Source organism: Equus przewalskii, chromosome 6, assembly GCF_037783145.1.
Source record: "Equus przewalskii isolate Varuska chromosome 6, EquPr2, whole genome shotgun sequence".
Classification (NCBI taxonomy): domain Eukaryota; kingdom Metazoa; phylum Chordata; class Mammalia; order Perissodactyla; family Equidae; genus Equus; species Equus przewalskii.
In genome coordinates this window covers 44,851,857-44,862,382 of record NC_091836.1, presented here as the reverse complement: position 1 = coordinate 44,862,382, position 10,526 = coordinate 44,851,857, and the positions used below count along the sequence as shown (strand labels likewise).

At 43.2% G+C, this 10,526-nt stretch overlaps 1 pseudogene; it reads left to right on the top strand.

Moving 5' to 3' along the window:
* The first annotated feature begins 3,608 nt into the window (after positions 1 to 3,608).
* Positions 3,609 to 4,068, top strand: LOC103544651 (small ribosomal subunit protein uS15-like; annotated as a pseudogene).
* The last annotated feature ends 6,458 nt before the right edge of the window (positions 4,069 to 10,526 follow it).

Genomic DNA, 10,526 nt, shown 5'->3' with positions numbered 1-10,526 from the left:
AAAATACGTCAGTCAGAGAAAGACAAAAACTCATCTGTGAAAGATAAACACTTAGATAAGGGGAATAGATTAACGGTTACCAGAGGAATAGTGGTGGGGTGGGCAAAAGGGGTAAAGGGGTACATATGTATCATGATGGATGAAAACTACACTATTGGTGGTGAACACGATGCTGTTTATACAGAAACTGATATTTAGTAGTGTACACCAGAAACTTACACCACGTTATGGGCCAATATGACCTGAACAAAGTAAACAAAAAAAGAAGCTAGGATATCCACCAATCCCTAATGCCCAGATATTTAATGTACTCCAGCCTCCTCCATCTCCCCAAGGCACAGATAGCCAGTGAGATTCCATTCCATACTGTGTGCACCAGCCTGAGTACACCACTGGTTTGTACTACTCTCCACATCTCTTTTTTCTTTCTCTTCTCTTCTCTTTTTTCCTCTCCTCTCCTCCCCTCTGCTCTCCCTTCCTCTATCCTCTCCCTTCCCCTTTTCTTTTCTCTATCTCCCCTCTCCCCTCTCTTATTCTCTTTCTTCTTTATTTCATTCATCAAATATTTATTGACACTTACTATATGTGGGATGCTCTATCAGGCAATGGGAACATAATATTAGAATTTATGGTTGGATAGAGAGGTGAATATTAATAAAATGATCACAAATTGTGATGAATTGTACAAAGAACTGAGAGACATAATAGATTCCAGGGACCTGGTCTGATCTGCAGTGTTTCACAACACATCCCTAGTTTTAAACTTAGATCTGAGAAATGAATTGAATTTATTAAAATTCCTTTTTTGGTCTTTTGTTTCATTTCTCAGAGTCCCCATCTGCCATCTGCTGACATATATGACCCAATGTAATGTTTTTATACCTTCTCTCTTGCTATGCTAAAATTTTCCTACTAATCTATAAAGATTCTCTGAAACTACGTTTTGGACACTTATTTGATACTTAAGTGTAAAGATGATATCAGTGCAAAATTGACCTTGCTTCTCCCCCATTGACTGGTGTCCCCCTAAACATATGTCTCCCTTGCCCTTCTTTTCCCTCTGGTTTTCCCAAATTGCCCAACCCCTTGGTTTCCATCACTAGGTTTGGTCGTGGCCTCATCTAGAAACCAGACTAGATTCAATCTCTGTAACTACCTCATCCCTGTTTCCTCTTTCTGCTAATTTTTCATGAAATGAAACACATCAAAAATCTTATTAAAGAAAATTTCCAATGTCACTGATTTACCTTCCAGATTCTAAGGCAGAAAAATACATTTTAATCATATTTTTAATTGCAAAGTATGATTGAAATGTTTTACTTGATAAAGCTGAATGTTGGTAAGTGGGTGGAGAAAATAGAAATTCTAATTCAATGTTACTGATGCTGTAAAATCTGGAGGGTTTATTGGCAACGTCCACCACAATTTTAAATGTACACGTTCCTTGACCCAGCAGATCCTCTTCCAGGACATACTTCTAAAAGTTTCATAAAGATGTATGTCAAGAATCCTCACCGCTTCAGTTATAATAAATATTTAAAACAACAAAAAGGTCCACCACTGGGGATTGGAGAAATCAATAGTTCAATCATACACAAAGAATCTTGCTGCCAATAAAAACAATGAGATAAATCAGTATGGACTGACATGGAAAGGTGTTCACAATATATTGTTAAGTGGAAAACATCTAGCTACAGAACAATATAGGTATATGAGCCTATTTCTGAAAAAAGATTACAAACAGCGACTCTGAAAGAATAAGTGAATACTAGTCATCTCTGGGTGGAAGGCTATCTGGGTACATTCTTTTCCCAAAGCATCACCTCTGTAAAGTTTCAACTTCCACAATGAGCACGTATTATTTTGTTAAATAAGTAATCATGGCTGAATAATATTATGATATAAGTTACAGTGGAGTTTTCCCCTCCTATTCCCGTCCCTTTATTTGAGAAATTTCTGTCCTTCATTTCCTCAAGGAATGTAACAGAATTTTTTTAAAAAACCTTTCCAAGCTTTCTTGCTTTTCTGTTCCAAAATCATAAGCCCTCAGGGGGAGAGAATTTATTATGTGCATAAACAAAATGTTTCATTTAGCAGCAAGAGGAAAGCAGAGTCTCCTTTGGACTAGGGAAAGATGCCACCTGACTGAAGTGATGAGGGAGAGAAAGCCTGAGAGGCCGTCAGAGGGAGAAAGAGAGCTTTTGACTTCCTAGAACAGAAATAACCTACATACTGTTCTCAGTAGCTGGTTGGTGGGGCAGGGAAGAGGGGTAGGAATAGGTAAGATTCCAGAAAATAATTGTATCTAGGCCAGGAGTTACAACTCAGAGGCCTACATGGGCTACACAGGTGACATAAAGGAGGGAAGCACAATGGTTGTAAAGGACTGTGAAGGAGTGATAGGCCATGCCATCCTGGAACAGCTGTTACTCAGGGTCAGCCTACTATTGTGCAACAGGGGTAGGGGCCCAGCATTGCCAGACTTTTTGATTTTTGCTTCTTCTTCTCCCCAGAGCCCCCAGTATAGAGTTGTATGTTCTGGTTGTAGGTCCTTCTTGGTTGCGCTATGTGGGATATAGCCTCAGCATGACCTCATGACTGGTGCCATGCAGTTGGTCAGGATCTGAACCAGCAAAACCCTAGGGCACTGGAGGAGAGCATGTGAACTTAACTTCTCAGCCACAGGGCCAGCCCCCTTTTCAATTTTTTACATCAAAGTTTAAGTTAAAAACTCAATTTTTAATTGGCTTAAATGTGCAGGTCAAACTAAGAGTACCTGTCTGAGTACATTTGGGCTACTATAACACAATATCATAGACTGGGTGGCTTATAAACAACAGAAACATTTCTCACAGTTCTAAAGGCTAGAAAGTGTAAGGTCAGGCACAAGAAGATTCAGTATTTGATGAAGTCCCATTTCCTGTGTTCATAGTCATCTTCTCACTGTGTCCTCACATGGTTGAAGGGGTAAGGGAGCCATCTAAGACCTCATTTCTAAGGGCACTAATATCATTCACAAGCATTCCACTCTCATGACTTAAGCACCTCCCAAAGTCTCTACCTCCAAATACCATCATTTGGAAGTTAGGATTTCAACATATGAATTTGAGGGAGGGACATAAACATTCAGTCCACTGCAGTACGTATGTGTTAATCCCAACTTACAGGTCACACACATGTGAGCTATTGAAGGCGGAAGTTACAGCCTCATGAAAAAAATCCTGTGCTCCAAACATTGGCCAAGTAGCAGGAGCTGTGAGTATCTCTCTCCACAGGTGGCAGTGTAGACTAGGACCACATGCTCCTTCCCACCTCCAATGCTCTGCTTAAAACCCAGAATAGATCTTGCATTAAATAAGAGAGATGAGGAGACAAGCAACCCAGAAGGACTTGATGTGATGCTTTTTATCTGCTAGTCTATGTGAATGGAGACATAGAGTCCAAAATGAAATTGAGTAAGAAAAGAAACAATCATTAATAATATAGACTAGTTTTTGTAACCCTTTTGGGAAAAACAGAAGTGCTCTGCCCAATCCCCTGGGGAACCAGCTTTTTCTTAAGAACTGCAGCCCTGGGGCATTTTTTTTTGCTGCCTGACCACTGCCATCATGGGTCACATGTATGTTCCTGGGAAGGACTTGTCCCAGTAGGCTCTGCCCCTCTGCCACAGCATCCCCACCTGGCTTAAGATGATGTCTGATGACACAAAAGAGCAGATCTACAAACTGGCCAATAAGAGCCCGACTCCCTCACAAATTGATGTGGTCCTGAGAAACTCACATGGCACTGCACAAGTATGTTTTGTGAGAGGCAATAAAATCTTGAGAATTCTTAAGTACAAAGGACTCAAAGTCTTAAGTCTTACTTAATAAAGCTGTTGCAGTTTGAAAGCATCTTGAGAAGAACAGAAAGGATAAGGATGCTAAATTCCATCTGATTCTGATTGAGAGCCACATTTACCAGCTGGCTAGATATAAGATTAGACGAGTGCTCTCCCTCAATTGGAAATGTGAGTCATCCACAGCCTCTCCCTGGTTTCATAAATTTATCTATGTACTCAAGCAATAAACCATTGTTTAACTAGAACAATAGAGAATCACAGCCCTGGGCTGTCTTTGCCTGACTGCTCCTGCTGTCTCTTCCTTCCCACTAGCTCCATAGATGGTGCTTTCTTTTCCTGTCCAGCCCATGCCAGGAAGCATCAGTGCTCCATCTTCCACCACTGTCATCAGGACACAAGAGAAAGGTAGGTCCATGTAAGTGGGGTTGTTAGTGAGAGTCAGAGGGGAGCACTTTTATTTCTGGGGTTGTGAGAAAAATGAGCTTCTGGAATCCCCAGCTGGAACCCAGAACAAAGAGAAACAATGTAATAGTGAGGGTTCGGTTTCCACAGTGCATTGAATAGTATAAATTGGCCATATTAAGTCATGCCATGAGGGCTGTCCTGGAAAACTAAGCCAACTCTTGATTTAAAAAATGAGATATTGGAGGGGCCGACCCCATGTCCCAGTGGTTAATTTCACATGCTCAGCTTCAGCATCCCAGGGTTTTGTCAGATTGGATCCTGGGCATGGATCTAGCACTGCTCATGAAGCCATGCTGAGGTGGCACCCCACATAACACAAATAGAAGGACCTACAACTAGAATATACAACTATGTACTTGAGGGTTTTGAGGAGAAGAAGAAAAAAAATAAGATTGGCAACACATGTCAGCTCAGGTGCCAATCTTTAAAAAAATTTAAACAATTAAAATAATGAAATATTGGGGAGAGGCATTTTGAACTCCACTACCCTACAGTCAAACCTCAGGTTCTCATTACCAATGTCCTTTCTTCCATCTCTACTTTCTCACCTTTATTTTTCCCACTGATTCTTACAGCCTTGGTTCATACCTCTACATGGATGAGTCAAAACCTAGACTTCAAGTGCAACTTCTCTGAGCACCAGACAGACACTCTCTACAGCCTGGGGAATTTCTCAGGTGGGCTGTCCAGAAGGTTTCCCAGACAATGGGAATTTTTAATAAGGAGCTCCCTGGAGATGGGGGTGGGGTGAGGAAAAGGAGGAGAAAAGAATCCAGGTACCTGAGGGGTACTGTAGACATTAAACCAATTTACTCTTTTTTCTGTTTAACTTGAGGGGTGATTCAGGGGGCTCAAGGAATTGTGAGCTTGTTTTGAAGAAAAAAAGGATATCTTTGGGGAGGTTGTGATCACCAAATGGCCAGCTCTGAGCAGCCCTGGAAGCCCGGAAGTCAGATTCCTCAGGGGTCTATTGGGGGCGACCCAATTGTTTCCCTGAAGCTCCTCCTGCCAAGTCTCTCATTCCATAAAACCTCCCTGTTTCTGTTCTTATGGAGGTGGATTTGAGGGAAACCAGGCTCCCACAGATTCTTTTTGACAATTTGAGTAAATATTTCTCCACTTCTAACCACCAAAGTCTCAGTGTTGGCTTCCTGTGCATCGGGCACAGAAACTTGAGATTAAGAGGTTCGGTATCAATTTTGGCAAGCCAGTCAGGAGTCTTGTGCCCATGGCTGGATGGCCCTTGTGAGGGTTTCAGTGGTTGGTGGTCCCCAGGGGCTGGGGGGAAGTCTTTGCCTGGGGGCTTCCCTTGCTGTTCCTCCCTTCCTGCCAGTGTCTGCTGCCCTAGGCACAATTCTCCCTTGGAGTGGAGAAACATGTTGGACTTCAGTCTTTGTGTGTGAGTGTGCTTTTGTCTTGTATACGAGTCTGTTGTCAGTTGAGTTGCTGTGACACGTGCAGTGGTGAATCTCCTGTCTCTCTATTTGCATTCTGTGTGAATGATTCATTGGAAAGGAGGGTCTCTCATTTGGGAGAGATCCAGGGGATGTGTGTCGGACTTCATCATCTATTTTTGTCCTGCAGGAATTGGTTTTGCCTGTCAGGTGAGTGACCATGAGAAGTGCGGTCATGAATACCCCATCTTTCCATTTGCATCTGTGTGAGAAGTGGGCCCCTCATTTTGGAGAGATCCAGGGGAGTGTTGGACCTCACCTTGTGTTTTGTCCTGCTGGAGTCTGTTTGCCATTTGCTCAGTGAGTCAATACAGCACTCCCAGTCATCAGTCTCTGTATCTCTATTTGCATTTTGAATGTGTGAAAGCAGGGACCCTCATTTGGAAGAGATCCAGGGCATTGTTAGACTTCACCTTTTGTTTTTGACCTGCAGGAGTAGGATTTGTCTTTGTGTGGGTGCGTTTGTCTTGTGTGTGTGTACGTGTATTTGTTGGGTTCACTAAAATGAAAATGTCCTCAGAGATATTGGTAGTGGTGGTGGTCACAGGGGTAGGCAGCACACATTGGAAGGCAGTGAGGAGGATGGAGTGGGGCATCCCCATGCTCCCTGCTCCTTCATGGCAGCAGCGGTGGCCCCAACAGCAGTAGTGATGGTCATGGTGTCCTGATGGCAGATGGGCTCCTTTTTGCTCAACCCAGCCTGGCTCGGCCCAGGGGTCATGAGCAGTGGCAGTGGCAGCAGTGGCAGGAGAGGCTGGGTGCCCAGTCACTTTCCTGTGGGATGGCTGGAGACAGAAAAAATAAGTCCCTGGGTCAAAATTTCACGGGCCTAATGCGAAGGCTGTGCTGGGGACTAACCCTGAGTGGAATCACAATAACCCTGATGATCAAGAAAAGCTAGAATATTTTGGGAGTCTGCTTTTGAAAGCCACACATGTAGTAAGCCAGCCATCTATTAACTGGTCTAAATTAGGAGAGGTCCAGCAAGGCCCTGAGGACAACCCTTCTGCCTTTTTCTCCCAGAGGCTGTGGGACTGCCTTATACTATATACCCTGAGGCCCAGGGAAGTACAGTTAATACCTATTGTTGGGGTCCAGGAAAGGCCACCCCAAAATATGCCACAATGACTTATTGATTATTTTGATTTAAAGTTACTTGTGGAGCAAAAAGGGCTTTCTGTGCCTACTGTCTCTTCTCCTGAAAGCAGGAAATGAATCTCCCATGAGAAAGGTGTTCTCCCTGCATCCTTATCACCAGAGCTAGGGGATTGAGGGCCGAGAAGCCTGCATAAACAAACCTTACTAATTTACTGTTTCATGCTAAATTCCCCACTATTTACATGCTCCACACCTAAGTTTCTTTGCTCTGTCGATTTTCAACAATTTTATGTTTCTTGGTGTAAAAGATATATATACTGCCTGTTTTGTTCACTCTCTGAGCAACGTTTCTTTATGGTCTCCAAAAGGTATGCATTAAACTGGATTTTTCTTCTGTTAACCTGGTCTTATGTCAGTTTTACTATTAATCTGGCCATAGGAACCTAAGAAGGGAAGAAAAGGGATTTTCCCTGTCCTGACACTATGTCATATCTTAAGGCGCTCCAGATATCCATGGGGAAACTCCAAAAGTTGGCTATAGTTCCTGATGACATAAAAGAGGTATCAGGAAAAGGAGAGACCAAAAGATTTCTGGAGCCCTTGACCTGTGAAATAGGATCTCAACAAGAGGCATTCTTTTCTGTATGTACCAGACTGTCCTGTTCCCCCTCTAGAGAGGGACATGCTATCTAAGTTAGGGGTCCTAATATGCTGGAACAAGATAGAGGTCCAAGCCCCTAAAAGTTGGGGAATTGAGCTCATGGCCTTATTGGAAGATACACCAGTGCCTGATAGAGAAGAGGTTCCCCTATCATTGGCCCTGGTGAAACAGTACCCCTTGAAGCCAGAAGACATAAGAGGACTCCCTCCCTTTAATCAATACACTTTTAGAACAGGGATTGATCAGGAGATTCCCATGGAACACACCCATTTCAGCCATTAAAAGGCTGGAAACAAGGGAATATAGATTTGTTGAAGGCATTATGGCTGTCAATGCTATACAGTGCCAGATTCAAAAGATGCTTTTGGATCCTCAACCCCTCCCACCACCAAGTGATGTCTGGTCACCATTCCTTGCCTTCAGCAGGGAATTCTGAGGTTGGTGTGATATTGTGATTTATAGTAAAAAAAAAAAAATACCCTCATTTCATTTCTGGCACAGAGCTCCTAAAACCCTTGTAATTTCTGATATAAGAGCCATGGGGCATCTTTTGTTATAACAATTACTTTTGTCCTCAGTTCCTGAAATAACTGCAGGTTAATAATGGTAACATTGGTGTCTTTTGTTATCCAGAAGAAGTCCCTGTCAACCACACCTGAACTTATGTAAATAAGATGACTTTTGGAAAGCCCTTAAGGGTGGGGGCTGTTAGCCAGGGGAACCAATTGTGTGATTAGAGGGTTGGAAATTTCAGCCCCATGCCCCTCCTTATACCTCTGAGGTGGGGAGAGGGGCTCAGGATTGAGTTCAATATGGAGTTCAGGGAGCTTCTGAGTTGCAAACATGGGAGACTCAGGGAGACTGGCACACTCAGAGAGAGCTTGGGAACTCCACATCCCTCTCTCACATATCGTGCTCGATGCATCTCTTTGGTCTGGCTGTTAAGTAAAATGTTTTCCTGAGTTCTGTGAGCTGCTCTATAAAAATAGTTTAATGAAATCCAAAGGAGGGTGTTCATGGAAACCTCTGGTCTGTGGCAGTTTGGTCAGAAGGATGGGTGACAACCTGGACTTGCAATCGGCATCTAAAATGGAAGGCAAGGGGTAATCTTGTAGGATCTGATGCTATCTCTAGGTAGATAGTGTCACAAATAGTGACAAATACTGTTAAATACTTAGGTTTTGAACTGTCAGAAGCCCAGAGAATCCTGCTCCCAGACAGGAGAGAAGCAATCACTTGAGTTGGAACTCCTACTACCCATCAATAATTGTGGGGATGTTTTTTAGGAATGTCAGGCTTCTGTCAAATTTGGATAGTCAGCTTTAGATTAATGTTGAAATCTCTATTTGAGGACTTAATGGGAGGAGACCTCGAACCTTTGATGTGGACATGAGAGTGCCGGAATTTGTTTGTCAGGGAAGTGGGAGAATTCCCCCTGACTTTTACTTAGGGTTCTTACGGCTGGTAAAATAACTAAAAAGGAAGGTGAGCAGGAGAAAAATCAAACAAAGTTTAATAGCATGTATACATGGGAGAAACCCAGGAGAAACTGAGTAACTCAGCCAACTGAGTTAAAGAGGCTGAGGCTGCCTGTTTAAATATCTTAAGCTACAGATAAGGACGATATTTGGGGTAGTGATTTGGGGCTTCAAAGGAGAGGAAGACAACTCACATGGAAATGGAAAAGTAAATGGTAAATAAGACTTTGATAACAGTGGGCCTAGCAAGGATCTTTCCAGTCTACCAAAACCCAGAGCTAACTATGGTGATGGACAGGCCTTCATTTTAAATTTCTTTTAGGCAGTTGGGGGGAAATGTCGAATGTTCTTCCTGAGTTTGAGCCTTTATTGTCTTCAGATTGAAATAATCCTCATACCAGAATGACACATCTTGGGACGGCCTGCCCTGAACCCCATCAAGTACAATCAAGTTAAAGAAAAATTATTTAACTGCCCCAGCCTTGGGACTCCCAGATTTGAGAAAGCCCTTTGATTTCTTTGTAAAGGAAAAACAGGGCCTCTGTCTGTGACTCCTGACTCAGAACCTTGGACTCACCAGGAGGCCTGTGGCCTATTTTACTAAGCAGTCAGATCAGATGGTCAAAGGATAGCTGTCTTGCCTCTGAGCCATTGCCACCATCTGTAACATAGTACAAGAAGCTGAAAAATTCACATTGGCACAGGCCACAATGGCGCACACTCCCCATTGTGTCCTCCCTCTATGAGTCCTCTAAGAAAAGAACAGAATGGAGGATCTTGGCTAACCTCAGGATCAGCCTACTTTATGAGACAACCCAGAAGTAAAGTTAAATGCTATTTCTACCTTAAAACCTGCAACACTTCTACCTACTGAGTCAACAAGACCCCTTTCATGATGAGTGACTTCAGATCATTGAACAGGTATTCTAGAGTTGACCTGATTTGACTGTCCAACTGTTGGAGCAGTTGGACTTGGGACTGTTCACTGATGGAAGCAGCTTCTTGGATGAGGGCAACATCAAGCAGGGCATGTAGTTGTCACCCTTCAGGACACCATGGAAGCAAAGGCTTTGCCTCCAGGTGTTTCATCTCAGGAGGCTGAGCTAATAGCCCTAAATAAAGTTCTTCAAATAGGTAAAGACACAAGAGCACAGACTCAAAATATGCCTTTTTAGTGGTCCATGCCCCTGGGGCCATATGGAAAGAGAGGGGTCTCTTGACTGTTGGAAAGAGGGACATAAAATATTCCCAGGAAATATTGACCTTATTAGAGGCTATTAATGACCCATGGCAGTAGCCATCATGTACTGCCCTCCACATCAGAAAGGGGACACTTTGGAAGCCCGACGTAATCAACTGGCTGATCAGGCAGTGAAGACTGCTGTTAGCACTATGAGTTTCAGGGCACTCTTGGGTCCCTTAGTTCCCCAAATTGACATTGCTAAATTCCAGCATAGCTACACACAGAAAGATTTAGAGAGAGCCAGAGCATGGAGATTTGACTCCTCATCTGTGGAGTATCCAGGATA